The sequence below is a fragment of the Psammomys obesus genome, unplaced genomic scaffold, assembly GCF_907164565.1.
Source record: "Psammomys obesus unplaced genomic scaffold, mPsaObe1.curated_primary_1811, whole genome shotgun sequence".
Taxonomy (NCBI): Eukaryota; Metazoa; Chordata; class Mammalia; order Rodentia; family Muridae; genus Psammomys; species Psammomys obesus.
Window position 1 is genome coordinate 10,316,725 of NW_026596057.1, and position 27,743 is coordinate 10,344,467.

Here is a 27,743-nt window from a genome sequence, read left to right on the forward strand (position 1 = left end):
ACACACACACACACACACACACACACACACACACACACACACACACATTTGTTTCCCTAGGACACTGAAATGTGTGGTTCTGAAGATCTGGAATAGAGTCTGTGTTTATATTGCAAACAAGCTTCTGTGTGACGAACATTGCTGTGGAAAGTCCCCGCTAGAAACACTGCTGTTAAATAAAAGACCCCCCTCTCCTCTGTGCAGAGGCATGCAGATCATTGATAGCACGGAGATGCCCCCAGAGATGCCCACATCTTAGCCCTCGGAATCTGCAAGTAGTCTATGTTCTGTGGGAAGGGGAAACTAAGGTAGCTTGTTAGCTGTCCATACGTTAGTGTGATCCTGGACTGGCTGGGTAGTTTTCATGAGTCACATGGGCCCTCTAAAGTAGATGTAGGCATAAAATAGATCAGAGTAAGGCAATGGGGAGAGAACTCTGTCAGCCATTGCTGGCCTTGAACAGGAAGCAAGGGGCCCAGTCCAAAGAACATGGGCAACTATAGAAGCTGAGGGAAGCCAGAAACAGGTCTACCCTAGAGCCTCAAGAAGGAATGCAACCCCTCCGACACCTTACCTTAGACCCATGTCCAAGTTCTGATCTACAGACTGTAAGATAATAAATGTGTATTGTCTACAGCCGCCAGATCTGTGGCCATGTGTTATGATACCAAGGTGAGCTAATACTCAGACACTTTCCTGATGGCAGCACTGTCTCCAAACCTGAACCCCTCAGACAGATAAAAGAATTTATGATAAGAGTGTGTTTTGTAACGATGTACAGTATTCCTTGATGATAAATTCTAAAGTTTTAAAGGCCAAAACTACCAGACTGAGTGAATGGGACTGACTAATGCCTGAACAGGCTTGATTTTAAGTTAAGCGAGCATGACGAGCACATTGTTAAAAACTCAAACCTGATTAACTCTCTGATGAAGCACAGCATGACAAATGCCAGGCGACCATGGTGCCGTGAAAGCCAAATGCAGTGTACAGAGTGGGGAGTTTTCCTATGCAGCTGGAAGCCTGAGCTCCAGAAAAGCAATCCAGGGTCACCATGGGGTCAGTGCTAACAGTGGTTTCCCCATGCAGGAAAGAAGCCTACACATGCTTCACTGAAGAGCATAAGGAGAAAGATGCTGTGATGCATTAACTAGCTCTCCGGAGACCCACTTTTTCTGGGCTAGGTCTCCCCTACCTGAATTTCAGGTTATAAAAAGAAACTAGAGAATGGACGTGTGGCTCCTAGTATCCATGTAAATCATGTTATTGGGTTTTCCCATTTATTTCGTCATGATTTTGTTTATTCCATCATTGGCTCTTTCATTCATCATGTATTCATTATGCACCTACCACTTTCTCAGCACCAAAGACGTAGGGAGAAATGCGAGGCAGAATCATTCTCAGTCTATTTGGAGCTGTCAGTATATTTGGAGAGCAAGACTTATGTTCCAAGGGTTATAGTGGCAAGTGTTCACATCAATGCTGGAGTTTTGCCCCCAGGTGCTCAGGGATCACAGAGGAAAGTCCAAATTCAACCCAAGAATAGGGTAGAGGGGTGGTCAGAGAAGAGAGGCAATGTTTGCCATAACCTCAACAGATGAGAATTAGGTTCAAGCTGCATTCCTGCAGAGGCTAGAGCATGGTTCTGTGAGAGAAGGCAGCTACTCAGGGGTGGATGAGCCAATAGGTGTCCTCCACTAAGTGACTGCTATGAGATCAGGCTGGAAAGATTAAGCAGGAGCCCAATTCCAAACTGTTCTGTGTGTCTTGTTAGAACATCAAGGATACTGACTATGAAGGAGTTTGGAGAGAGCTAAGCGAGGCGGAACAGTCATAGGTGGGTTTCAGAGAGCTTCACTGGTCACTATGAGCAGGGTATCCCAGTAACAGGAGTACACACAGGTGGTCTAGATGGAGGGAAAAGAACTCAGAGTCTGAATGGGGATTGCAGAGGCAAATGCTCTTTTAAAGGAAAGACTTACCATGGACGTAAATGAACATGTCATGTTGAAGTGAGTGTTTCAAGGTTTCTTTTTCTTTTTTTTTAATATTAGTTACATTTTATTAACTCTGGTTTCAAGATTTCTTAAGCTTACGTCACTCATTAGGAAGTGACAGGAAAAGTGTAGAAAGCTGAACATTGTTGGTGGTAGCCACATAGGTGCTTATGTCTCTTAAAGAGTTTTATTCACCGAGAAGAGATGAATGTTAGTCTATATTTAACATGTATTTTATATTATTGCCGTGTGTTGTGGTTACAGGCCTGGCTCCCATATATTCATTCAGAACCATTTATTCAGGAAATCTCTTCTTAGAATTTGAGTTCATTCTTCATTAATTCAATGGCAGCTTTCCATAGCCCAGTGATTGAATTACTTAATAGCACCTGCCTGAAATGATTAACATGAGAGGAAGCCATGGGGTTGTATTTGATATAAATGATTTGTTTCCTGAAGCTGTAATTTTATTAAAGGGGGACCCAGTGAACCACCCTGACAAACAGAGGCAAGGTTCTGGCTTCCAGGAGGTACCTGGGAGGTTAATGAGCAATTAGCAACTAACAAATGACAACACGGCTCAGGGGAAAGGTTCTATTTCTTAAGTGATAGGTCAGCATCACTGAGAAAACAAGTTTTACAAAGGACTGTGTGGTTCACATTCTATAAAAGGGGTGCTAGGGAAAGAGGGAGAGTGACCCTGAATATAAACTCGCTCTCTTAAGAGACTACCGAGTGATTCAGGCAGAAATGAATTGCTTAATCCTCAGTGGAGAAGTAGGATGCACTTCTGTCTTTCTCTAAGGCATGGCAGCACCAACAGGCCCTGGAATTTTCTCTTTAAGGAATTATGACATGGTACTAGAAGCTTCTGGGAAGCTAAGATATGAGAAGTGGAGGTTAGAAGGATAAGGAGGAATTAAGACATGGGCTGTTGAAAAATAGTCTATTTGTTTCATGCAAGAATGGAAAGTATACTTTTATTTGCAATACACTGTTAAGGAATTATTCCCTCTGAATAGTTTTAACTGACACGTGTGTACAACTTCTTCAATTAAGCACAGAAATTATCTACACTTCCAGAAACATAAATTAAATATCGCTATGCTTTTGACACTTTTTAATCTTTAAGTATCTGGAAGGGCAAACCAGTATATCTGAAGGCTGGTTAGGAGAGACATTCAAATATACCATCCCCTCCATAATCCACATCCATCCCCATAATTAGAGGTACTTTGAATCTCTATTCGGACATTTTCCTTCTTACACCTGTGACATAGATTTCAGTTCCTATACTGTTTCATTCTTCTATTCTGGAAAAAACAATAGAATCCCTGTGCTAACTTTTACCTTTTGGCTTTTTTAAAAACAGTTGCTGCTGAAAGACTGTATAAGCCAGTTGTGTGATTCCTCATGGGCAGAAGACCTGGTATGCAGCTTGAAGGGAGGGGCAGATTGGCAGAGGATAATCAAATCCCACTGTTAGGGGAGAGTCACTCAAGAGCGAGATTTGATGTATTTCCAGGAAATATGCTTTCCTCACCACTTCTCTAACCTTATAAGGCATATAGGTTGATGCTTAGGAGAAAAAGAGTAATGTTTCTCAGCGAGTTTTAAAAATACAAAATCAGACCCTTCATGAGGTGGGACCTAGGAGTCTGAATTTTTCTAGTATCATTCTCAGTGGTTTTGATGCTGTTGGTTCCAGACGCAGGGAACATCTGGATTTCTTATGTGTTTCCTCAGTAGGAATGTAGGTAGGTGATGAATCTGTCTAACTGTCTCTGACTCCTGCATAAACCCTGCATCTTGGTCAAGTCTCCTGTTTGCTTGGTATGCTCTGGGGGCGTTTATATGTAGAGAGTTGACCTTTGTTCATGCCCCAAGGCTTCTTTCTGTCGTAGTCCAGGTGGCGTTGGTAGTTCTCTAGTTCATTCCCGGAGCTCAAACAGAAGAACAGCACAAGCTGGCATGGGTGCGCATTCTCATCACTGAGCCCTGGAGAAATGAGCAGCTGCTTCCATACTTGGAGTTTTAGTGGTATGTATGTGTATGGGTACGTTGTCTATAAGTAGACAGATGATAGACTAGTACATGATAGCTAAATCATTGGTTAATAAATAGTAAATAGAAAGTATATATGGAGAGAAAAGAGAAAGGGGAAGAGAGAGTGAGAGAAAAAGAGAGAAAAGATAGATACAGATAGCCCTTTCATTCATTCACTTTTCCACAAAACTCACACAATTTCCAGACTTGTTTACACATCTGCTCCCAGAAGTACTATATATGAGCTGGTGTTATCACTCCTATGTTAATAGGGAAGTTTAGATTGTAAACTCAAATTGCTTTTTCAGCCAGGTCTGTTCACCCTGGACTAGAGCAGTTGTGTGAAGCCTTAGGGCCCACAGGGCTGTTCCTAGCAAAAATCTCTCAAACATCTCACCTCATGCATGAGATCTACACGAGAGTCCACGTGCATTCACCCTCAAGCCCCTTTGGTCTCTTCCATTCTCTCTCCAAATGCCATCACAGGCTCTTGATGTTCATGTAGCCATCAGTTTTTTTTTTTTCCATTAACATCATTATCTTCTTCCTGGGTCCATTAGAACTCCTGATATAATGAGAATTTTGGGTGTAGCTGGTCATTATTTTCCTCGCCACCCACAGCTCCAGCTGTGGTGATGAATGTTCTGCATACCATTCTCACCTGCAGCACACAGTCCCTGTTATTTCCATTAAGATGATCATCTCTTCCCCAACTCCGTAGTCATCACCTCATTACAACTCCATTACCTTTTAGCGTCATCTACATTACATCTCCATTACCTTTCACACAGCCACCATTACCTCCCTTATCACCCCCTCTACATTTCGGTTGCCCTCACCATCTCCTTTACAGCCACCAGCTTTTCAATTACAGGTCCATTATCTTTATTATTACCCCAGTTACAATCATAATTGCTCCCATAACAATTTTAACATCTTTAGCCACCCCTCTACAATGCAAGACCCTGGCCACCTTTGAGAAAGCTCCAGGCGTTCCCATTATACACTAGACCTGTACCTCAACACCTCCATTAGTGTTAGAAGTCCTTTCCTTTCCTTCATCAAATGACCCGTGATAATGTTAACTGCAGAAGATCTGCCACTTTCCACCATAATTCCACTGGTACTCTTATTTACAGCTCTCTCCTCCACTCTTCTCTTTCCTCACCCAACACCAATGATCCTCACCTTAAAGATGTCTCATCTGAACAGGCCTCTTTTGCAGTGGCCTGACTCAAGGATATCAGACTACTAATGTCGTCTTCTTTTTTTTTTTTTTTTTTTTAAACCTCATACCTTGTTTATGTAGAGAGCTAAGGGATTCATGTGTACCCCAAGGTGGAGTCAGCTCTCTCCTTCCACTATACAGATCGTGGGGATGAGGGGATGAACTCAGATCACTGAACTTGGTAGCAAGTACCTTTACTTAAAACCCACCTTGCCGGACTGTCAGTGTCTTCGTCAAAGCAGTCAGGGCCATCCTTTTCTGGTATTCTGGTATGGTGTAGGGAGGGAGAGATGCCATTTATTTTTCACTCGTTAAATTGTAAGCTCCCGATGGACTAGCTCTTATTTCCTTCCAGGAGCACTTAGCACGTGGCCAGAGTCAGCATTCAGTGAGCACAGCTTACTGAATGAGCGCATGTATCCCCACTCCTCCTATAGCCTCACACTCAGCATCAATTTTTGCTGCATTGATCACATCAGATTCTCATCAATACACTCTATCATTCTGGTACCCCCTAGGGATGAATACATTTACTCTTTCATCCCAGGTCATTACTGCAATAATTATCATCCATCCGTTACAGTAGCTCTGTTATATCCATTGCTGACCTTTGATTAAGGGGACAGGCTTCTCCACTACAGGGTTCTGATTCCCTTTCAGAGCAGACTTCCTCTCCCATGAGTAATCAGGGCCTTTCTCTCAGCAGATATGTCATGACCACTCCCCTGACAGAAACTCTTCTTGCACTAGTGATAAGCACACCCTCAGCTGACTGTGACAAAGGTCAAAGAGCAGCCTAGTCTCCATGTTGGTGCCTGAGTATATGGTTATTCAGCACAGTGCTTATGGGAAAGAGCTGTGAACTGAGACTTCCTGGGTCTAATTTCCCAATCTGCCCCCTCCTGGCTTAGGCAAATTATTTAGTAAGACTTTTCTAGTCCTCGGTTTTCTAAGCTGTAAATTGGAAATAATAACAGTATCTACTACCACTGGTTGCCGGGAGGTAAAAACGAGTGAATAAATATAAAGTAACCCAGAGAGCACTTAGCATAGGAAAAATATTCACAAACTGTAACTTCTCTGAACTGAAATGATGGTTAAAGTTCTAGACTGAACATTCAATATGCCTGAAATTCTGGGAACAGATCATGAGAGTTCTCATCATCACAGTTCTTAAATCATTTTCCTCCTGACTTTAGGGCTCTCTGATGACTCAGCAGGAGAATGCAGCAGCCCTTTGGCCCATGGCCACAGTTATTCCGCAATGGCAGAGATCTCTGGGAGGTTTCTTCTCTGAGTCTGATGAGAACTGTCTCAGGTGTTTCTGTGGCTGGGGCTGACTTTGCTGCACAAACATTGATTCAGCCTTGCTTAGCAAAGCTTCACAGATAGACCTGCCCTACTCCACTCCTGCTTCTGGCTGCTGGCTGAAATGATGCTAAATCTTTTTAGGTGGTCCTTGAATATGGTCAACAGTAATGTTAGACTCCACTGTGGCTACTCAAGCAGCTTTGCTCCCCCTCTCTGTTTCTCTCTTCTCCTTTCTCTTCCTTCCCATCTACTGCCCTCCCCCCAACTGTATTTTCTACCTTGTAGCTATCTAGACCACCTACCAAGCATTTCCATACATATTGGTTACCATTAGCTCTGCCTTTTCTGGCGGAGTACCATGTCCTAAAATTATTTTCCTCTTTTCTACCATCATTTTGCCATTTCTTCTCTGTATAATCCTCTTCCGGTGGCTCTTAGACAATAGAAAAAAAATCTACTGAAATTATTAGTATTCCAATGTGGATAAACAAGTATCTTGGGTAATACATACTTTGAAAGAAGAACTTGGCAGGGTCAACCTTGAAAAGAACGCATCTCAAATGGCAGAGTTTCAGGCAACATTGTGAAACCAGAGTTACTTGTTTTCTAAAAATTTGGGTGAGGGTGATGGCAGAGTAGGGGTTAATTTTCAGGGCAGGAAGACATCAGGACATCAATTGCAGTACACTTCAGGCAGCCACTGAATTTCCTAATATATTGTCTTCTCTTTACTAATCTCTCTGCAAAGGTTTCCAGATCCTTCAACTGACGAAGGCTGTTGAGGATCTTCTATGGGATCTCTCTATCCAATTGCTAGGGGATTTGGGTGTCAGCACCAGCCTGGTTATGTTAAGTGTAATAAGTCAAACACAGAAGGACAAGAACCACAGCTCACTTACATGTAGAAACTGGAAGGCTGATGTTACTATACAGAGTAGAATAGTGCTTTGTGGAGCTCAGGAAAAGTATGTGGGAAACAGATCTCAAGAGGATGCTGATGAATACAGGGGTGCAGTTAGATGAAAAGAATAATTCCTGGTGGTCTGTAACATAATAGGGTGACTGTGGTTCACAAGCATTAATTAAATGTCTCAAAATCCCTAGAAGAGGGATTCTGAAAATTCCCAAGACGAAGAAATGATAAATGACTGAGGTGATGGGTACACCAATTACCCTGATTGTTTCACAGCGTATGTGTGAGTTGAAATGTTACTCTGAACATAATACTCTGTACATAAATATGTACAATTACTACGTGTCAGAAATGATTTTTTTTTTAATTTCAGTCTTTAAGATGTGAGGTTGTCAGGGCCAGGAAACATTCTCCTTAAGGGGACTGAGGAAAGGCTGTGTCACTCTGCCTTCACAGGGCAGAGCCGGCTGGCTCAGGGCTAGTGCTGCTGAGCTGACGGGGATTATAGAGATACTTCCTGCCCTACAGTGCTGGTCTTTGGCCAAGCTAGACCCCGGGTTGGCACAGGTGCCCAAGGAGACAAAAAGCAGCTATGTTGATTACTCTATAATCATTATACCATCAACGCACCTCACCCTTTCTCTCTCTGTTCCCTTTTCCTTTTCCTCTTTAGTCTCTCCTCACCCCCTCCTCCAGAGATCCTGGTCACATGGCCTTCCTGAGGACATATCACCTATGCTTTTAAGGCTTAGCTTGATGGCCCAAGCTCTGTTCTGAAGTTTTTCTCTTGTCATCATCTCTAAGCATCCTCTGATACTTGTCCTGTTCGGGCTTCCAGTACAGAAATACAGACAGTACTGAATATTCTGCCAAGCACTGCAATGATCTGTCTTTTGGGTTTAGAATTGTTACCTTGTCCAAATCCTAACCTCTCTAAAAACAGGACACATGATATGTACCCTATTTTGTGGCCCAAAGTACAGTCCTTTAAATTCCATACAAAATTACTCCAAAGACTTACTAACTGCATCTCTCCCATTTCCCCTCATCTATCTACCTTATGTACTTTCACGTTATCTACTTCACTCCAGCACATTCTCCTCCTCTTCTATGCTGCCTACATGCCACAGGCCAGTGGTATACTCAGTCACTGCTTACACATGCTAGATGTGGGCCAGCCTTGGGAGATTTCTGATTCTTGCTTCCTGGAGGAAGCTGGGGCTTGCATTTGAGTGACAATGTAGATGCCACACTAGACAAGGTTGGAGTTGTTTTGGCATATAGAGATGGAGAGATGAGAAAAAGAATGAGAGATGAAAGAAAACACAGGGGCAGGGTAGACAAGAGGCCAACAGAGTTCACACATAAGGGAACTCAATCATAAAACTCTGAGTACCAATTAACTTCTTACAACATATTTTTGGGACTACAGCATAGAGATATTTTCATCTGGGGAAAAGCATAGATAATTTAAACTTGCTTTGATGACATACATGCCAAAGGATAATTTTACATGAGCTTTTTCAACATGGGGATGAGTCCTGCTTTTGATCAATTCTCATCTGTACGTTGCAAGGCAATTTCAGTAAGTACTTAGCTTAATCAATTTGTGTCTACACATTGACCTTTGGGACTCTGTTCGTGGTTCCCAGCATTCAGTGTGTACTGCAATTCTGTCTGTTCAGGAAAAGTTCTCAGTTTTTGTACATGGCTTCATGCTTAGCCAATGCAATCATGTGTTCCCTTCCTCCAAACACTTCTCTTTCTCAGAGAGGTGCAAACTGTGGGGCTTACAGAACATATTTTAAAAAACTATTTCCCTGAAACCTGGAGAGCTCTGAAGTTAGGCATTCTGGATAATAAAAGTAGTGGGCAAAATAATTTTTTTATCAGCTTGTTTACACAATTATGTAAATGATGAGCACTTATACTTGGCTGATTCCTCAATTATTCATGGTTTGAAGCTCTTGAAAATTCAATTCAACTAAATAACCTTTCTATTCAGTGCTCATGGTGAGCAAGGTAGTGTAATTTGAAAAGGGGAAGACAACGATACAATTTGATCAGGAGCATTACAGAAGCGAACAATGGGTGCAGTACAAGTTGAGTAAGCTCTATGAGAATAGCACAACACATGCTCCGAGGTTTTAGCGCAGAAGAGACATCATTTATTCTAGTGTATTTGTGGAGGATGGAGGAGGCTAGTCTAGAGCCCTCAGGCATGTATTGCATGTGTTGGATTCAGATCCCATCTCCTCCTGTCTGAACTGTCAGATCAGCTTCCTTGTTCACGTCTCCTCACATTGCTGCTCCACAGTGACCCTTCTGAAGGCAATCTGACCGTGCTACTCTTTAGCTCCAAGCCTTCCATTTCCCCTTACCATCGACAAAAAGGAGTTAAGGTTTCCCATGTGTCACATAGTCTCTGCACCCTCGGTACACGCTGTCTCCCCTTCATACGCATACTGCCCACTGCATTTCATGTTACCTGGCCCCCAGTAACCTCACTGGCCTTTCCAATGCTGTTCCTCCTACCTACATTGATCCTTTCCTCTTTCATTTGCTCCTTCTCCCTCGTGTGTCTGGAGTACTCCTGTCCAGCTTGCTTGGCTCCTGTCCAGAAGATACAGCTGGTGAGTGTCAACCCACCTCTCCATTGCTCTCAGCACCATCTCTTTATTTATCCCAGCACTTTATAATTTTGGGACAGAGGCAAGGCATCCTTACATTCCTTATAGTGTGTCCTGCATGTGATCAGAATGCACACGGGTCATGGCACATGCTGTTTACCAAATATATTTCTGCCATTTCTGGAATTTCTGAATTTCTGGATTCACCACTTGGATGAGTAGGTTTTCTCTACTGACACCAAGTAATGTGATATGTAAATGTAGAACCTTCTTCCACAGAGTTTAAAATAAGAGGATGCAACAGAGGATCAAAGGAGCAAGAGACAGCTACTTTTATTTGTTTAAATGGAGACAAGTCTTCTCTAAGCTGAGGGGGAACCTCAACTCGGGTACCTGATAGCATGGAATTTTTCATATCCACAAATGTGGAGAGAAAACCACAACTATAACATTAGCAAAGTACTGTAATAAGAGGTGACCTTTCAGGCAGTACTCTCTCCATGAAAGTGCATCACAATTGGACAGGTGCTTAACTTCTCAAAGGTGCAGGCCTGAACATAGGGGCTCAGACCTCTGACATTCCCTTTTATAGTCCTCCATATCAAACAGCCTTTGAGCCCTTACTGACTGGAGTTTGAGATAGAATCAAATATGATCAGAACTCTGCTGAGCTTCTGCAATCTCCGAAGCTAAAGCAAGCCAGGCCTATTCAGCTGTGGTGTCTGGGTCTGACCACAGCTTAAATGCATCTAAAACCATGTAGTGATCTGTGAGTGAAGGTTGGCGTGAACTGGGAACTTGTGGGGCCAGAATGGCAGGATAGATTTATCCATCATATTCCCCCTCCTTCTCCCAGCTGACTCCTCAGGCACCCTGGTTTAGCTTAGAAAAACACAACAAAGGTGGTCTTCTTTCCTTACCCCCAGTGCAAGGGTGAGCTCGAAGTTTAGTGTCCTCTGGAAAGCTGAAAGAGCTGAGCTACAGGCTGCACTGTGAGCTTTCAAGGAAGCTTAAATTCATGGACAGTTCTTGAATGACTGTCCGCACCCAACAGAACAAAGCATGAGTTAGGAGTTTCAGTATGTTCTCAGCATGCCGAATCTGGCATGAGAACTGACAGGAGGAAAGACAAACACACATGTTTTGTTTTCTTGTAAAACATTTACGTCAACACCAGGCCATTCCTTTATGTTCACTTTTTTTTTCTCCTCTTTTCACTTTGTTTTCACCTCTTCCAAGAATTTAGAAGAGTACTAAATTGGTAAGCCATACCTCTTTATTTGATCAATGCATCTGTCTTTCCTGAAAATGAACCCACCCATGACTTACAGAGGACACTAAATATACTTAGGCAACAAAAAAACCATGTCATATCATTTTCTGTTGTGCCTACCCAAACTCTGGTATTACTGACATTAATGAACTAAATAACTTAAAGTAGTAGTTGCTCAAGAAAGATGGTTTCATGAAGTCAAAGTTCCTGTAGGCATGGGACCCCTGAGAGGTTTTCCTGTAGATTATAGAAATTGATGGATAGAGCCTAACTTTTTTGAAAATGTAGGATCATCAAGGCCATCAACATAGAATCCTAGCCCCTCACGGATGAAAGGGACCAACAAATCATCTTTTACACTGCAGCAAATCAGGGGAGAAGGCAAAATGCTTTGGAATCTGACTGCAGTCCAGAGCAGCCACAAAGCTTGGAGCTCAGTTCCCCAAATATCACATTTGTCTCAATTTGGCAGGAAGCTGAAAGCCTATCTGGGGCCATTTAGGTTCTAATGTTATTAAGGGCTCATCTAACCAGCTCTTAAAATAAGCTGCTCACAAATGCATGGGGATGGAGGGTAAGAGAGAAGCAAGTTGATCCAGGCAGCTCAACCCAGCCTGGTGAACTTGGTATGAATTGCCAAAGAGCCATGGGGTCACATGGCTGTCCTCCTTTTTGGTAACTTCTGCAATTCTCTACCAAGCAGCATTCACAAAAAGATATTTGTAAGTGTGTGAGAGAGAGAGTTCATCTGCATAAGCCATACTCTCCTGAGAGGTCCACAATGCACAAGTGACAACATGTGACAAGGCTTGGCAGGGAAAGATGAGCTGGCATCTATGCCTTGGGGAGGCTTTCAAATGTAACTGATGGAGAATGGTGATTCTGTGAATTACTTCTGAATTCATGTCTGCAGACTTCTGAGAAGTTCTACCCTTAGGGCACCCAGCAGAATTCCCCATCCTTGTCCTGGATCCCTGACAGTTGTTATCTGTTATCTTGGGTGCTTCTCCCTCCCATCTTGGTTTGACTTTCCCTGGGACCAGGAGCTCCTACCAGCTCTAGATTGAGATGGATCCTGACCCTGGTGTGGATATGGCTCTCATGGAATCTGGCTTCATTTTTTGGGTCCTCTTTAAACAGGAGACTCACCTGGAGTCCATCAAAGCTCTTTGCTTTGGTCTATGTGCTCATTTTCAAGGGTAAGCCTGAGGCCAGGGGCCTAGATATTAGAATGGTGCTGTTTCCAAGTGACACTTGTCTTTAGCACTGTCTTCTCCTGATGCTCACCTTGGGCAAAGTACTTATTTTACCACCTTGGGGCTTCACCCATGAACCTGGGGCCTCTCCTTTATTCTTTTAATATCGTGAGCAAAAGCCTCAGATAGCAGGCCCGGGTGGAGATAAATTAAATTAAATTAAATTTTTCTCATATCTAAAGCAATATTAAGTCATGTATTGAGCATCTATGCAGAGAAGGGTGAAAGTATTCCAGATCTTCTGCTGGCATCGAACACTTAGAAGTCGGTTCACAAACCAAGCGTTCTTATTTGAGGAAGCCTTTTAGATGGGAGTTTTGGTCTTTCCCCACCGCAAGTGGTTTGCCAACTACTCTTCCATATATAGAAATGTTTTCTCTGAGCAGAGTGTAGGTAAGTGAAGCCATCACCATCTAAATATAGGATGCTTCGTGACACGTAGCCTCCACTACTGCCCACCTGGCCCAACCTGTTCCAGCTCTGTGCGGTTGCAGACATTTCTGTCTCACTCATCTGGTAGCCTTGAAACATCAAACTCACAAACTCACCCTGAAATATGAATGGCTGACAGCTCACTTAGTGTGATGACGTATCTTGAGACTTGCTGTTCAAATAATTTTTTTTTTAAATGGTCCAGGGATACTTTGTTGTCAAATTTCCCTAACTGAGGCAGGATGCTGCTGAGGAAGTTCCAGGAGGATTCCAATGTGGAACTCCAGATGGGACTTGTAATGTGTCTGTAGAATGCTAGGAGGGTGATGGAGGATGTGGCAAGGACCCAAGGAGGCCCAGGAAGAAAATGAGTTTTTCTTGAACAAACTTTAGAACTGTATAAACAAATAGCGAGAGAAGGCTAGTGGGTATATTATCATTGCTTTGCACAATAAAAACAAAACAAAACAAAAAAACTAGACACCTGTTTGAAAAGTTCCCAATTCAGTGAATAAGGTTTGAGCACCACAGCAAGTTATTGAGGGAGGGAAATATTCATTGCGCCTGTCAACTCGGAATCCTCAGAGCCTTTCCTGTCGACCATTTTTTAGAGGTTATTATTTCAACCCCAAATTTTTTCAGACATATATATGTGGTAGGAAAAAGGAATTAGAAAAGCTTTTAAATTAAAAGAAATAAAACGACAGGTTTTCCTCCAGCCGTATAAATAGTTATGGATAGAGATAAAGAGATGGATATTTTTTCATAATACTTTATTAGGGGTTTTGGAACTCTGGAATTTTTAGAGTCAGCCTGGTGAATAATTTAGCATTGATTCATGCAGGCCTGGTGCAGGCACTCTGGGCTGGGACTCAAGTCTAGTTTCTTGGAGGGACTGAGATCAGTAAGACATTTTTATTACCAACTGCATCATGAAGTGCGTTTCAGAACTATTTTATGAGTAGCCAAAATCTTAGTACCTGGTTTCTCAAGTGATTTCAGGGGCCGTGTGAAGCCCAGAGGAGCTGACGCTATTGGCCAGCTCATTTCATGGAGAGTATCCCCAAGGCTGTTGTTTCAGTGACAAAGGGTCTCAGGTCCCGGGGAATAGGCAATTCCTACTGAAAGCCTTAAACTGGCCATTGGCATGATGGATAGGAAAAGGTCCACACAGTACCTTCCTGATGTCGTCCTCTCTGATGTTTTCTCTTGATGGCGTACTCTTTGATTCTAACTCCAGAAGAGATTGGTTCTCTGAGCTGAGACAGACACCTGTAACAGGAAAGAATATGTAGCTTCATAATGAGAACCTCGGTTTCCCTATTCTTTCCTTTTAAATAAATTTAGAGGTGGACCATGTAGCTCTCTACAAGAAAAAAACATTGTTGATTATTAAGTTATTGTTTTCTCGCTACAGTTTTACTTATCTATTTTATTAGTTCTTTCTTTATTAAGATTCACAAACTTGTGTGAAATGACAAATACCTAGGGTAAAAAAAAAATCTGTGGACTCATTATACATTCAGAAACATACTTCATATAACAAGTTCAACAGCTTTAAAAGTGGTTGTGAGAATGCTTGGATGCTTTGATTGCAGTAAATGTTTGTCACTTCCTCCAAGAAGCCTCCTTTCCAACTCCTTCTGCAAACAGGATTCCTCTTTATCCCCTCAATGTCTTTGGTATGCTGAGCACCCCTTTCTCATGAAAGCACCATTTATCAGGGTCTCTCTATCTGCTCGACTTTTCATTGCAGATCCTCCAGGGCCTTCCAGACTCTCCACAAGGTTAGAGTCTTTGTCCTTCTCCCGCTCTATTTAGATCTTGTCCAATTACAGTATTAACAAAGGAAAACTCAATAAATAATGACTCAGCGGATGCAGAATAATCATCTCTGGTTAGAATATACCATCAAAGTATGGCCATCTACTGCAAGTGCAAGCTGCCTGTAAGGGTATTGTCAGCTTCTTTAATCAGGGACCCTGTGCAGAACTTGGACGGGGCTCTCCCTACACAGATCCTTAGGATCTGTCAATGCAGTTTATGGCTTGCTAACTTATGCCTTCAAGGACTTCTAGCTCACAAACACTCCTAAGCCTTCTCCAGAAGGGACACTAAGCCTTAGGGATCTCATTTGTAGATGCCTATGGAGGATGCATTTGTAAAAATTGGTTGGAATATAAAGGAGGAAGCAGCAAGCATTTTGCTAAGGCCCAGTCTTCTCTAAATTGTCCCTGAGTAGATTTGCCTTCCCAGGAGGCCCTCCTGGAACCCCAGAGGGGTAGGAAGTGTGAAGAACATCTAATGCTACAAGGGCCAGCTGTATCTGTTCCTGGCGAAAACTCTGGCTGCCTGGAGAGTGGGGTACATGCACTGTGGGGTTGTATCTTCAGGATAGAAGTGGTCCTCAGTGGGTTTGCTGGTAGTGGAGACAGAGGTTATAGATCATTTACACGGCAGGCATTTTTCTCTTCCAATAAGAATCTAGCTGCCCACCAAAAGGGAGAACTGCAGGTAATTTGGAAATGTGGTTACTAGCCATGCCAAATTTTCACTTTACTCAAGGCGCAGACAGCTGTAATATTAAACAATCTCTCTTTTCATGGAGTTAAAAATGCTCTCTCCTTTTTTGACCACCTGTTGCCCTCTTTTCTTTCCCCTTTATGTGAGGTGGTGACTTCATTCTCAGAGAGCTGGTCCAATCTCATTTGAACCAGCTAAGTAAATGTTACTGAAAGTACTGGCAAAATCCCTTTCTGTTCAGTTCACTTAACTCCAAATACCTGCAACATGTTTTGCTTCTCTAGCAAAATATAGGCAGTCATTGATCCATTCAACTAACATGTTTGTCGTGTTTCAAATCTCTTCGTTTGACATTCTTAAAATTATAACGGTGACACATACGTGTCCCAATAAGGGAATCATTCTACAGATATTCACCGGAAATACGGTGTTTTGTTGTTTGTTTTTTTTTTTTTTCTTTCCACATCTTGGTTCTATAATAGAGTTGATTCTCTCCTTCCGCTTTGTTTTCACTTCCCACAAAATAGATTGAGCTGGGACAGAGGAAAGCAGAAATGACCAGAGGGTATTCTGGCCCTTCCTCACTTTGGGAAGAAGCCTAGACCGTTAGACCCCGTGTAGATCAGTCTTTGCATGCTAGTTGCCACCAGGTGGGCACAGCTTTGTGCAAAGAAGTTCTTTGTGTCCGAGGGGGGATTTCTGAGCCACCTTTCCCAGTATCTGCTGGGAGAATGCCTCAGCCGAGTGGCTTCTCATAGTACTAGCAATGTACACCCTTCCTCCTTCTTGCTCACTTAACTCTAATTACACACACACCAGAGGCATACAGGGTGTTTTCATTTGTAGCTTTTCTAAGACACTATTCAAAACCTGCTTTGACTAAACCTACAACCACCATCATTACCCCCACCCAGTTCATTTGCATATCCATATACAGGTTTTAACAGAACATATGTTAATAAATTTCCAAGGCAATCGCTTCGTTCTCTGTGACTTGGCTCCCTTCTCCTTCTTTGAACACTGTACCTTTAATCTCTGTGTTGACTGTACGGAACATACCCTTATATACTTTCTTTCACAGTATGTCCACATAAGACATATGTGAGCGTGGATGTGTGAGACTATTTACTTTTGTGGTCCCTGGTGGAGCCTGTGAGACATGTAAACCATGAAGAATTGAGCACAGCCCATGCTGTCAAGAAATTCTCACCTGTGGCACCAGGCAATTGGTGCACAGTAAGGCCATTTCCTTTTGGAGGCAAAAGGAAAATTAAGGTGAGAACTAATATGTTGGGTACCAGGAGTCGAGTATGATGCTCTTCATTGGTTTAACAGGATTTTAAAGCATGTTTTAAGCTGTGGGCTGAGGAAATTGCATTTGAGACAGTATATGCCAATTTTTCTGAAGTCATAACTACATTTGCTCTGTTAGAATGCAGCTCATCATGAACTCAACATACCAACCCCTGTGATTTAGCACATAGTAGCTCATGAATCCAATTAATTTGATTAACCAGTTGTAGAGCTCTAAGTTATCACACAAAGGCCGTTTATTAAGCCAGATTTTCATAAAACTGTAGACAAGGAAAAGGATCGCTATGACAGGAAGTGAAGACGGTGAATAACACAGGCACATCTTCCTGTGGCAAGTCTCAGAGGTTTAGCTGAGGCAAATGTTAACCAAGGTTCATGTTATTAAATGCTCTCAGCCTTCCCAGTTCTAGAGGGCCCGGAGGGTGAGGGGCACCAGAGACATACTCAAAGGTCAAAGGGAAGGGCACCTGACCGGGCAAACTAGTGTGTATGTTTACGGTCTTTGCTTTTTTTGTTTTTTTGCATCTGTTCACTTCCAAAATTCACCTGTAACCTCTTTGATACCCAGCAATTTCTAAGGTCAGCTTGTTACAGTTCATCTTTGAGGAAAAAAAAAACCACTAAGAAATATGTCCAGAAAATATGTAGTATATATTTCTTCTTCATCAAATGCTGACCTTCTTGTACTGAAAGTGAGTTTGGCTACCCAAGGGGCTTGGCTCTGTCTTTGTAGCATGAGCTCCCTGTTCCTGACCAGCCAGGCAGGATCTTAAGCATCTATACAACTCAGGGAGCACTGCCCAAGAGGCCATGTTGACTTCAATCGTAGACTTTCTCAAAGCCTGGAGCATGTCTCCCCTGTGGCTTAGGTGAAACATGGGCAGAAGAAAGGCACCTGCCAGCCCAGAAACAGCAATAAAACACTGCTGAGGTTTTAGATTTCACGCAATGGTTCATGTGGGTATCCAGTATAAACTTTGAACTTGACTGGCATGGATTTATGTACTGCTAACTGCTGTTGACATTCTAGTAATGGCCATTGATTCCAAGGATGCTGACCAGCTCCAGACAAAATCACCCAGTACCTGAAAGAATAATCAATTCTTTCTTTTATTTTCCCCCTCAACTTTTCCAGCAGTTGGTTGCTAAACAATGGACCAGGTTGTAAATGATCAACAAATTGTGCTTAGTCATCTACAATACAAAATGAGACCTGTAGGCAGCTGTTGGTGATCTGACTTACAGTCTCTTATGTCTCCCTCAGTTTCCTCCCAAGAAGGATCTTAAATGCCGGCAACTTCAGACTCCTACTTCTTAGGAGGAATTCTCTGGCCCACTGGCGTTGGCAAAACTATGATTCAGTGGGCAGCATATAGAAGTTTGTGATTTCTCAACTTTTTATCTACTTATATGCAAAAATTAGCTCCAAGTCTGGGACTAAAGCAAGCAGTGTTTATTGTCCAGTAGTTTCTGTGGGTCCTGTGTATATGGATGGTCTGCCTCAGGGTCTTCATGAGATTTTGGTGAGCCCACAGTCACCCAGAGACCCACTGGACATAGTCTAGTTCCAGAATTTCTGTAATGTCAGTTGCCATATTGGTTCTCAGTTTCTCCCCCATGGGCTTCTCAAGGGTTAGTCGAATAACTTCACAACATGATGATGGCTTACTCCAGAGTGAGCAGTCTAAGGGAGAAGAAGCTGGGGGTCAAAGTGTCTTTTGTAACTATTCATCTCAATATTTCTGCAATATTCTAATATGCATGTTAGAGCCCTTTAATGTGGAAAACAAAGCTAGAACAAGGATATAAATACCAGATTGCAAAGATCAGCTGGAGGACACTTGAAAGCTAGCTACCACAAATGCTTTTCGCTTTGCTCATAATCATGAAGTCATGGAATAAGCCATTTTTGTTTCTTGAATGGCCCTGGGATAAAACAAACAAACAAACAAACAAACAAACCAAAACCAGAAAGCAGGAAATTGGGCTCAAATCTTATCCTTGCCAAATACACACTTATTAAAAAAAAAAAAAAAAAGGCAGTTAAGGCTTCTGTAATGGTTCATCTTGATGGTTAATTTTATAGGTTTTAGACTCACCACAGAAATGCACTTCTGGGTTGTCTATGAAGGGGGTTCCAAAGAGGTTTAGCTGAATGGGAAGACCCACCTGAACATGGGAGGCACCATCCCAGGGGTTAAGGTCTTGGACTGGAATTAAAAAAGAAATCATGCTGAGCACTGGAATTCCTCTCACTCTGCTTCCTGTCTACCGATTTAGGGTCATCAGCCCTGACAACATGCCTTCCCAGGCATGAGGGACTGTGTTCCCAAACTGTGAGACAAAATGGACCCTTTCTTCTTTGAGCTGCTTTTGTCAGGTATTTTGCCACAGTAAAGGAAAAGGGGTATTAATGTAGCCTTTACTTACCCCCTTTCTTAATCTGTAAAGTGGGTATAATAATAGTCCCTTGCAGGATTGCAGACAAGATTTATTTGGTGTGTGTAAAAGACTTAGCTAGTGTGGAGCAGAAGGCAGAAACTCAAACCTTGTCAGTTCCTGTCCCTTCTTGCTTCTTTCCTCTTTGCTTACGTGATTAGAGCTGGATAATACAGTCCAAGGCACCTCACCCATAGTGGGCCTTCCTCTCCTCCCACCCTTCACCAGGCTGGTTAACCCAAAGGGGGACTCAACCTGGAATTTTTTGGGTTTCTCTTTTCATGATTAAGATTTTCTGTATTTTAATAAAGTGAGGAAGTATGGAAGACACTTCAGTTCTTTCATATCTTAATTAGCAATTAATTAAATAGAGGTACTGTTGTCTGGAATATCTGACAGGCAGGCTCTGTAATTATATTATTATTAATTATTATTATTATTATTATTATTATTACTAATGGAAAATATGGTTGAGGGTTCAGATTTTCCCAGAATCTCAGGTTTAATTGAATGCCTTGGCAGAAAATAAAATGAACAGGCTGCCCTTTCCACATTGTTTTATTTAAAATGTTTTGAAATGTGGTATCTTGTGCATAGGAACTTCAGTGGCCTGTCATCTCTAGCTATGACCTTTATCTAGGCTTAGAGGAAGTGAGGTGTGCCACTTCAGAGCCACAGGGTCCCTCTAGGAAAGCACACAGCTACATTTTGATGAATCTGCTGACAGTGTTTCATTAACCCACCCTAGGAGAGGGCGTTCCTTTAAGAACTGAGCTGGAGAGGAGAGAGATGCTTTGCAACTTGCAATAGTGATGTCTTCTGGGTTCCTGGGTCCCATATGGGAGAAGCATGAAGACCTCAGTTGAGAGCTGTGACTAGACACCCTTATACTCCCCTAGGAGGATATCAAAGACCAGAGGTTGGCTCACAGCGTTGTGGAAGGTTGAGGATTTGACCTCCGCCGTGCTGTGAACGTACACAGTGGGGCCTCTCTAGATGTAACAGTGGCTGGACAAGCCAAAGGAAGCCTCTTGTCTTACAAGTTGACCTGGAATCACTGAACATATGCAAAACTACCTTCCTGCTCCAGAGGAAGGCTGTAGGCTTGTCATAGAAAAATCACTTCGGATGGAATAAGAGATAGACCTTCCCTAGCTCCACATGTCTGTGTTGGTATAAACTGCCTGGTTATCACCATTCTAAGTGGATTGTTTGGATGAGACCCCACTGTGCTACAGGCATCAGCAACTTGATCTGAATATCTGACAGCAGAGTCAGTTGTTTTCCTTCATCGAGTGGGCAGTTCCCATTATTCACAATTCACAGTTCAGACTTGAGGGAATTTATCAGATCTAACGAGAGACTTGAGATCAATAGGATGGCTGGGACTGTTTAGTGGGGCTGGGAAGCAGTGAGCCATCTGAGTGCCTGAGGCAACAGGACTGAGCTGTCAAGGGCAGAACCCCATCTCCTTTGGGACTCCCCAGTGACTCTGACCCCTCGTCATGGTCTATGGAGCTGGATCAGCATCTCCTGTGATCTGACATCCTTCTACAGACAACTACCACACAACGGTCCTCAATGGAGCAGCCTCAGTATATGGAAAAATAAATAGGATAGTAATAAGTCCCATAGTCTAACCTTGCCAGTGTTAGCTGCAGCTCTTGGCTAATATTTAAAATTTTTCTTCTCCTACCCAATCACATTTCTTAAGCTTTCTACGTTTATATTTTTGCTTTAGTGAAGACAAAAAAATATTGCTGAAGAAGTTTAGAAATCAGGGTTATAACCTGGTTTTATCAAGCCAAACAGCAACAGGTTTTAGTTCAGGGTCTACGAACTTAGCAGGGGAAAAGATACATCCTTATTTTTACCAATTTCTAGGGAAAATTTAGCAGTATCTCTAATTTTGAATTAGGTGACAAGTCACAGTGTTATTAACAATAGCTATAATGTTGTCACCCACAGAAATTATAGATTTTTTATATCTCATTACAGTTGTAGATATGTTGAAATATTGTTTAAGCTTATTATTACTTTAGAATTAGAACAGTTATTAGACCTGCCAGTAGACCTTATTATTTACTATGTTAATAAAGAAACACATATATCACTATACCACAAATTTGGTTTTTCAGCAGTTTGATAACTATATTTCAATAAAAATGCAATTTCCTCTGCAATCCTATATATATATATATGTCTTACTCTTTCTGAAAAGGGATTCATAGCTTCACCAGATGCCAGCAGAGTTCACAATATGAAAAAGTTTGGGAGCCCCTGGCTTAGGAGGGAAGAGAGGAAACTGGCTTTGTTGACATGGTCAAGACCATGACTTTCTGTGCTTTGTCCTGCTGGATTCCCACTAACAGGTTGTTAGGAAGCTACCCTTATTAGCCACTGTTACACGGAATGTGTCTCCTAAAAGTTCCTGTGCTGGAAACCTGGTCCCCAATTCCATGTTAGTGATATTGGGCTTTAGGAAGGCAATCAGGATCAGATGAGATCACAAGTGTGGGATTCTTTATGACAGTATTGATGGCTTCATAAGAAGAGGAAGAAAGAGTCAACTTCATATGCTCTATGTCACCATGATATCCTCCACCATGTTGTGATGAAAGCCCTCATTTCAGTTGTCAATCAGATGCCAGCACCATGCTGGAATGCCCAGCCTCTAGAACCATGAGCTAAATAAACTATATAAATTACCCAGACTCTGGCATGGTATTATAGCTACAGAAAATGAACTGTGATGCCTTCCTTTTTCTAATCAGGAAATTGAGAAACAAAGAATTAAAGTAAGTTTCTCAAGGTTATCTAGCTGTGAAGGTGCAGAACTGGCTAAGATCTCAGGCAGGCAGAAGTCCAGATGGCACATTTGTTCTTCCTTCAGCTCTGCAGATGAGTCAATATTTGATGTACTAATTCATTTGTTTCTATGTAACCAAGCTATCTACTGTTGCCTGGAAGTGTGATGGCGTGTGCTTGACCTTAGCAGCTAGGGTATCAATACTTCAAGGGCATGGTCTGAGGTAGGCCTTCTCTCTCTCTCCCCTCTATCTCTTCTTGCTCTCTCACTCTCTCTCTCTCAGCTCATCACTCCAAAGACCTAAAATAGTGGAATTAAAGAATTAAGCTCCAAGCTTTAAAGAGAGCAGTAAATGTTGTAGAATTGTGACCTTTGCAAGCACCTCTGTTCCCTAACTCACATTGAGAATCCCAGTCATTTTATGTCCTTGGCCAACTAGGCTGTTCATATAAAACGTATCACCTACTATCCAGAATTCCCCTTTCTCCTTCCCATTCTCCCCTCTGGTTACAGCTTCTCTGCATCCGAAGGGTACAGAATGTTCCAGGGGTTGAAACCTGACAGAGACAAACCCTTCATTACCAGAAGCTTCCAGTGGATAGTTGCTAAAGTGATCATCAAATCTGGATTACTGTACTGGAAGAACACCCCTTGGAGAACATTTAACTGGGGCCTAATTGTATTTACCAGCCATCAGTCACCATGGTAATTTTCTGACTGAAGACATGTGCTTCCCTCTCAGGGATTCCATAAAAGGAATCTCATAGGGGAAAGGGAAGCCAGGACTTTCCCAGTATAGGCCCTATCTTGCCATATGTAGACCCAGAGTCTTTTTCCTTTAGGCTCTAGAAGTAGAGCTGGTTAATCCAGTCTTGGCTCTCAAACACATGACATCAGGTTGGAGACAGAGCATGTTGTTTATGATGGTGGCTATCTGGCCCACCTCAAAGTTAGCCAATTTCTTCTCAAAGCACCCAACTAAAGGTAAAACTGGATGGTGGAGCCGGGAATCTTGTCTTTTCAGAACAAGTCCAATTTTAATTTGCTAGATACTTTCATCTTCCTTGGATTTGCAGTTAAGGGCAGTTCAACTGCCAGAGTAATGAACAATAAACTTCAAAAGCATTTGGTCAAGAACTCTCTGCAGGATTCTGTGGGACAATGAGCCAAAACCCTTGCTGCTCCTCCATCAATCAACATGAGGTGTGGAGGGAAGAAAGGACTTGAAGAAGGCACAAATAGTAGTGGCTTCCTCTCCCTCATCAGGATTTTCCAAGGATCAGGCAACTTCCTGCTTCCATAGCCTATGAGCTAGAAGGGAGCGGGCAGAACAGCTTAGACAGACAGGAAGGGAATTCAACAAAGGATTAAGTATAAACCCACTAGAGACAATAACTGCCCTTTGAAGTAGGATAGTTTTTTTCTTGGGTGAGATTCATGAAGGTCAAAATTAGGGGAGGTTAGGTAGGTAAGAAATTTGAGCCAAGAGGCTGGAGAGATGGCTCAGTGGTTAAAAATGGCTTGCTGATCTTACAGAGGACCCAGGTTTAGTTCCTAGCGTCCACATAAAACTGCTCATAACTTCAGTTCCAGGGAATTCAACATCCTCTTCCGTCCTCCACAGGCACTGGGCACTTAGATAGTACAGATAGAGACATACAGGTGAAATATTCATAAACATAAAAAAATAGTATTAAGAAATTTGAGCCAATGCAAATATGGAGAAAGGAGTAAATCCAAAAGGAAGGAGTACACATGGTACACATGAGCATCCCAGGAAGGTGAATTCAAGACCAGAACAATGAAAAGAGAGCCTACCGGACTATGACCAGCTCTGAGGTTATCTGCTCAGACACTGCACTCGCTGGAAATAGTAAGGTGAAACCCAGGATTACAACAGAGTATGTAACCAACTGTGGTAGGATTCACAAGCCACTGTCCCTTTGGACTACGAACGTTTAAGTTGAGTCTTAGTCTTGACAGGACCTGTGTTCACATCAGAAAGTCTCCTGCGTATGTGAATAGGCTAAAGATGTGTCTCCTGTAACCTGTAAATGTGGAAGTGAAGTGGTCCAATTTAGAATGAGGGAAAAGGATGTTAGCTTAGCGGGAAGAGGATGTTGGACATGAGACTTTATTTGAGTGAGTCAGCTTCTGGTTCTAAAAAAAACCAGAGGTTCTGAATTTTGGGGTCCTGGTAGGATCCAAGATATCAGCTGGTCTTGTGTTTTAGAGTGTGCACTATTGCCAGTTCAGTTCAGGAGCACTTAGGCTTGGTCTTCTTCCCAGGATTCCACCGACCCTTCGCATTGTGCCCCTTACCAAACATTTGGCAGCAAAGCGTCCATACACACACATCTCCAAAGATCCCCATACTGACAGGTTAAGACCACTTCTGGTTAATCCGGCTTCTCTCCTGACCCACAAGGCGGTAACTGATCTCTGAGATGTTGTTTTCTTTTCTTTATTTGAAAAGACAAAAGACCAAGGCTTGGGGACCTCCCCCAAGCCTGACAGTTCAGGTATGGGCAGTTGCTAAGCAGCGGGTTTTCAGGACAAGACCATCTTTTTGTACTTTTAACAGTTTCGCACTCCTAGAGGGAGAATGTCATGGAGCATGGAGAAGACATAGTCCTAAGGGCACATGGATATTTCCACATGGCTTCTGAACCAAGATTTTAACAGAGATGCAAACAGAATTTCCCAGAAATCCAAGCATGGAGACTGAAAAGGCTACTGGACAGTGCTCAACTCAGGAATAGTCAAGACCCATTCAGACCCAGAGAACTAGGTATTCTAGACCTGCAACTTCTTCAAAATAGCCTTGGAAAGCAGCTAGTCTAGCCACTAATAGAGACCTGACATTTTCCTTGAGATTCATTTCTTAAAGAATAAGGTTGAATGGAAAAGAAACCATCTCAGGTTTGCATCCATGAAGTTCTAAAGAAACTTCATAGAGTCTTTTGGGAATGTTTCAGAACCAAGAAATAATATTCCGAGGCCAACAGATTGCTTATGAAGAAAGACTTTGTGAGTCTTCACAAAGCCAATGTTTTCTAAGCTCGCTTTCTAACATTTATATCTTTGTTTTATCATTTCCAGAGATGTTTGCCTTTTAAACAAAATCTGATGTCACCGACCATTTAGTGTGAATCTATCTCATCTATTACCATATGGGACACCAACACAGGTGAGTGATTTAAGGTCTGCCATGGGCAGCAAAGGGCTAGACGGAGTGTGCTGAGGCCTCCAAAGTAGAGAAAGACAGCCTGCTAAGTCTTGCTCACGCTTAGTTTGCTGTTCTAGAAAAGAGGTGCCAGCCGGCAAACCTGACCTTGGTGTGGAGTGGAGTGCTAGCTGACACTGTGTTGGGTTTTTGTATTTTGCTTTTGTAGTCAGGCCTCTTACAGCTGCAGCAATCCCCTCATCAGCAGGCCCTTCACTGATGATTCTGACAATGCCGCTCTGATCACAGAGGCTTTCCCTAACCTCTTGCATTCAGTGGTCAGGCTGTGAAGTAGTTGAACAACCTTAGGTGCCCCTTGACTGGAGCACAGGTTGCCCTCTAGAGGCACCACTGAGCAAACCAATCACCCCACACAAAACCAATCACCAAAAGCCTTCTGACACATTTGGCACTAAGATTTCATTCCAGGGCCTGAGCGATGGTGCTGGTCCCCATGGAAGCCAGATGTACCTGACTCTGTAGTTTGTGGAAGAAAAGAAAAAAAAAATTTTCAACTCCCTTCACTGATCAGGATCATCCAGTTAAGGAAGGTTCTCAGTTGACTCCAGGGGACTGACAGCCCCCTGGGGAAAGGGCCAATATCTGCCGCCATTGGGGTTACAGAATTGTTCCTGCAGCTGTGTTCACCTTGACCTAGATCAATGTGCCATCAGCCCCGTCCTACTTATGGACGCCCTGGCCTACAGCTGGGTGCTTAAATGTCTTTGAAAGCAAACAAGTACTTCACAGACCTGAGAGAAGGAGAGAGCACAGAGGACACCTGCCTGCTATACAATCCAACATTCCCTTCACAAAGTCCACAGTCTCTGGCCCAGAAGTAGTCCACCAGGGGTAGGGGCAGACCCTACTTCCTTTTCACCTGGCTCCTGCCACCACTCTCTGCCCACTATCTAGCCCCATTGTCCATGCTGCTCCCACAAAAGCTTTTCCAAAGCAAAGCTGCTCAGTTTATTTCTCTTCTTAAACCTCTCTGTTTAAGGTGAGGCCAGAGCCTGTTATATCTGTCACCTTTATGTTTCTGCCCTCCCCCTCCCTGCCCATTCTCCCCTGCCTCTGCTCTGCACTCCAGACATGCTCATCACGTGCATATGCCCAATAATCTCATGCATGCTCTCTTTGGACTCCTGCATCTGTCGGTCCATCTGCCTAGAAACACCTGCCTAGTGGGCATTTCTCCTCCTCGTGGAAGAGTCTACCAGGCCAGAGATGGGTTAGATGCCATTCCTTCTACTCTCCTTCCCTGCTCCACGAGGCCTCACAAATCACCCTTTCCAAGGTGTGTTACCATTGCTCAGTGTAAGCCAGCATATCCTAGCTCCTGGCTCTGTGCTGACATGCAGAAGAGGGCCAGTAAATATCAAACTAGAACATGAACCTTCAGAGCTCCCTCGAGGCTCTTACCCCTACAGCTTGGAGAACTCAATTCATGGCGCCCAGGGAAAAATGTCCACATTAAATACTGCTGTGTGCTGCTAGAAACTGTGTGCTGAGGAAAAACAAATAAGTGATTAAGTAATGGAAGGCAAGTATTTCACTGAGAAGCCTATCCAAATAAAATAACAGGAAAAGTGCCATTCAGTACTGATTAACCGCAGCTGAGAATTAAAGATCATTTGTAACAAATCATTACAGTCAACTGATTAAAAATGAATGAGTTTGTACAGAGAACCATTACTGAATCTAGGGCTAAAAGAAAAAGATAAAGAGAGAGAGAGAGTTGAAGCACATTAACGTGAGCCTCTTTAACCTGTGTGCATAGCAAGGGGCCCATTTACTGACACCTAATGTGGAGAAAGAGCATGAATCAGGCTCAAATTCTGCCTGGGGTCCAATTGGACACCCATGCCTGCCTCAGTGAGACCAACTCAGTTTCTCTAAGCTTCTCTATTTGCCTGAGAGGATGGGGATATCCACCGGTGACATTTGACCTCTGTTGGCTTACAGAACCGGTAAGTTCAAGTTTAAATTTATCAAAATAACACTGTTATGGAATTGATGGGAACCTGAAGGTGATTTATGAACTATAGAAATGATCCCTGAATGTAGAGTCCTCTGAAGATGACTCACAAAATGCTCAAAACACCAGAAGTTCTCCCTAGCACTGGAAATAAGTGTGAGACCACTGAGGGCAGCATGGTGCCCAACTTGGCACGCAGGCCACCATATTTAGGACAGATTCCAGGAACTAAGAGTGTAGTCACCCATTCACACCAATTGTTAGGTTAAAAGAAACGTGTGTGTGTGTGTGTGTGTGTGTGTGTGTGACAGAGAGAGAGAGAGAGAAGAGAAGAGAAGAGAAGAGAAGAGAAGAGAAGAGAAGAGAAG

General features: G+C 42.8%; 1 protein-coding gene across 1 annotated transcript in view; it reads right to left on the bottom strand.

Annotated features, from left to right (window-relative positions):
- The window catches only part of Tnr (tenascin R), a 343,283-nt gene that overhangs the window by 180,603 nt on the left and 134,937 nt on the right, over nucleotides 1–27,743 (bottom strand). The window contains exon 2 of the mRNA XM_055624653.1: nucleotides 14,264–14,358. The gene's annotated coding sequence lies outside the window, so the exon portion shown is untranslated. The remainder of the gene's footprint in view (nucleotides 1–14,263; nucleotides 14,359–27,743) is intronic.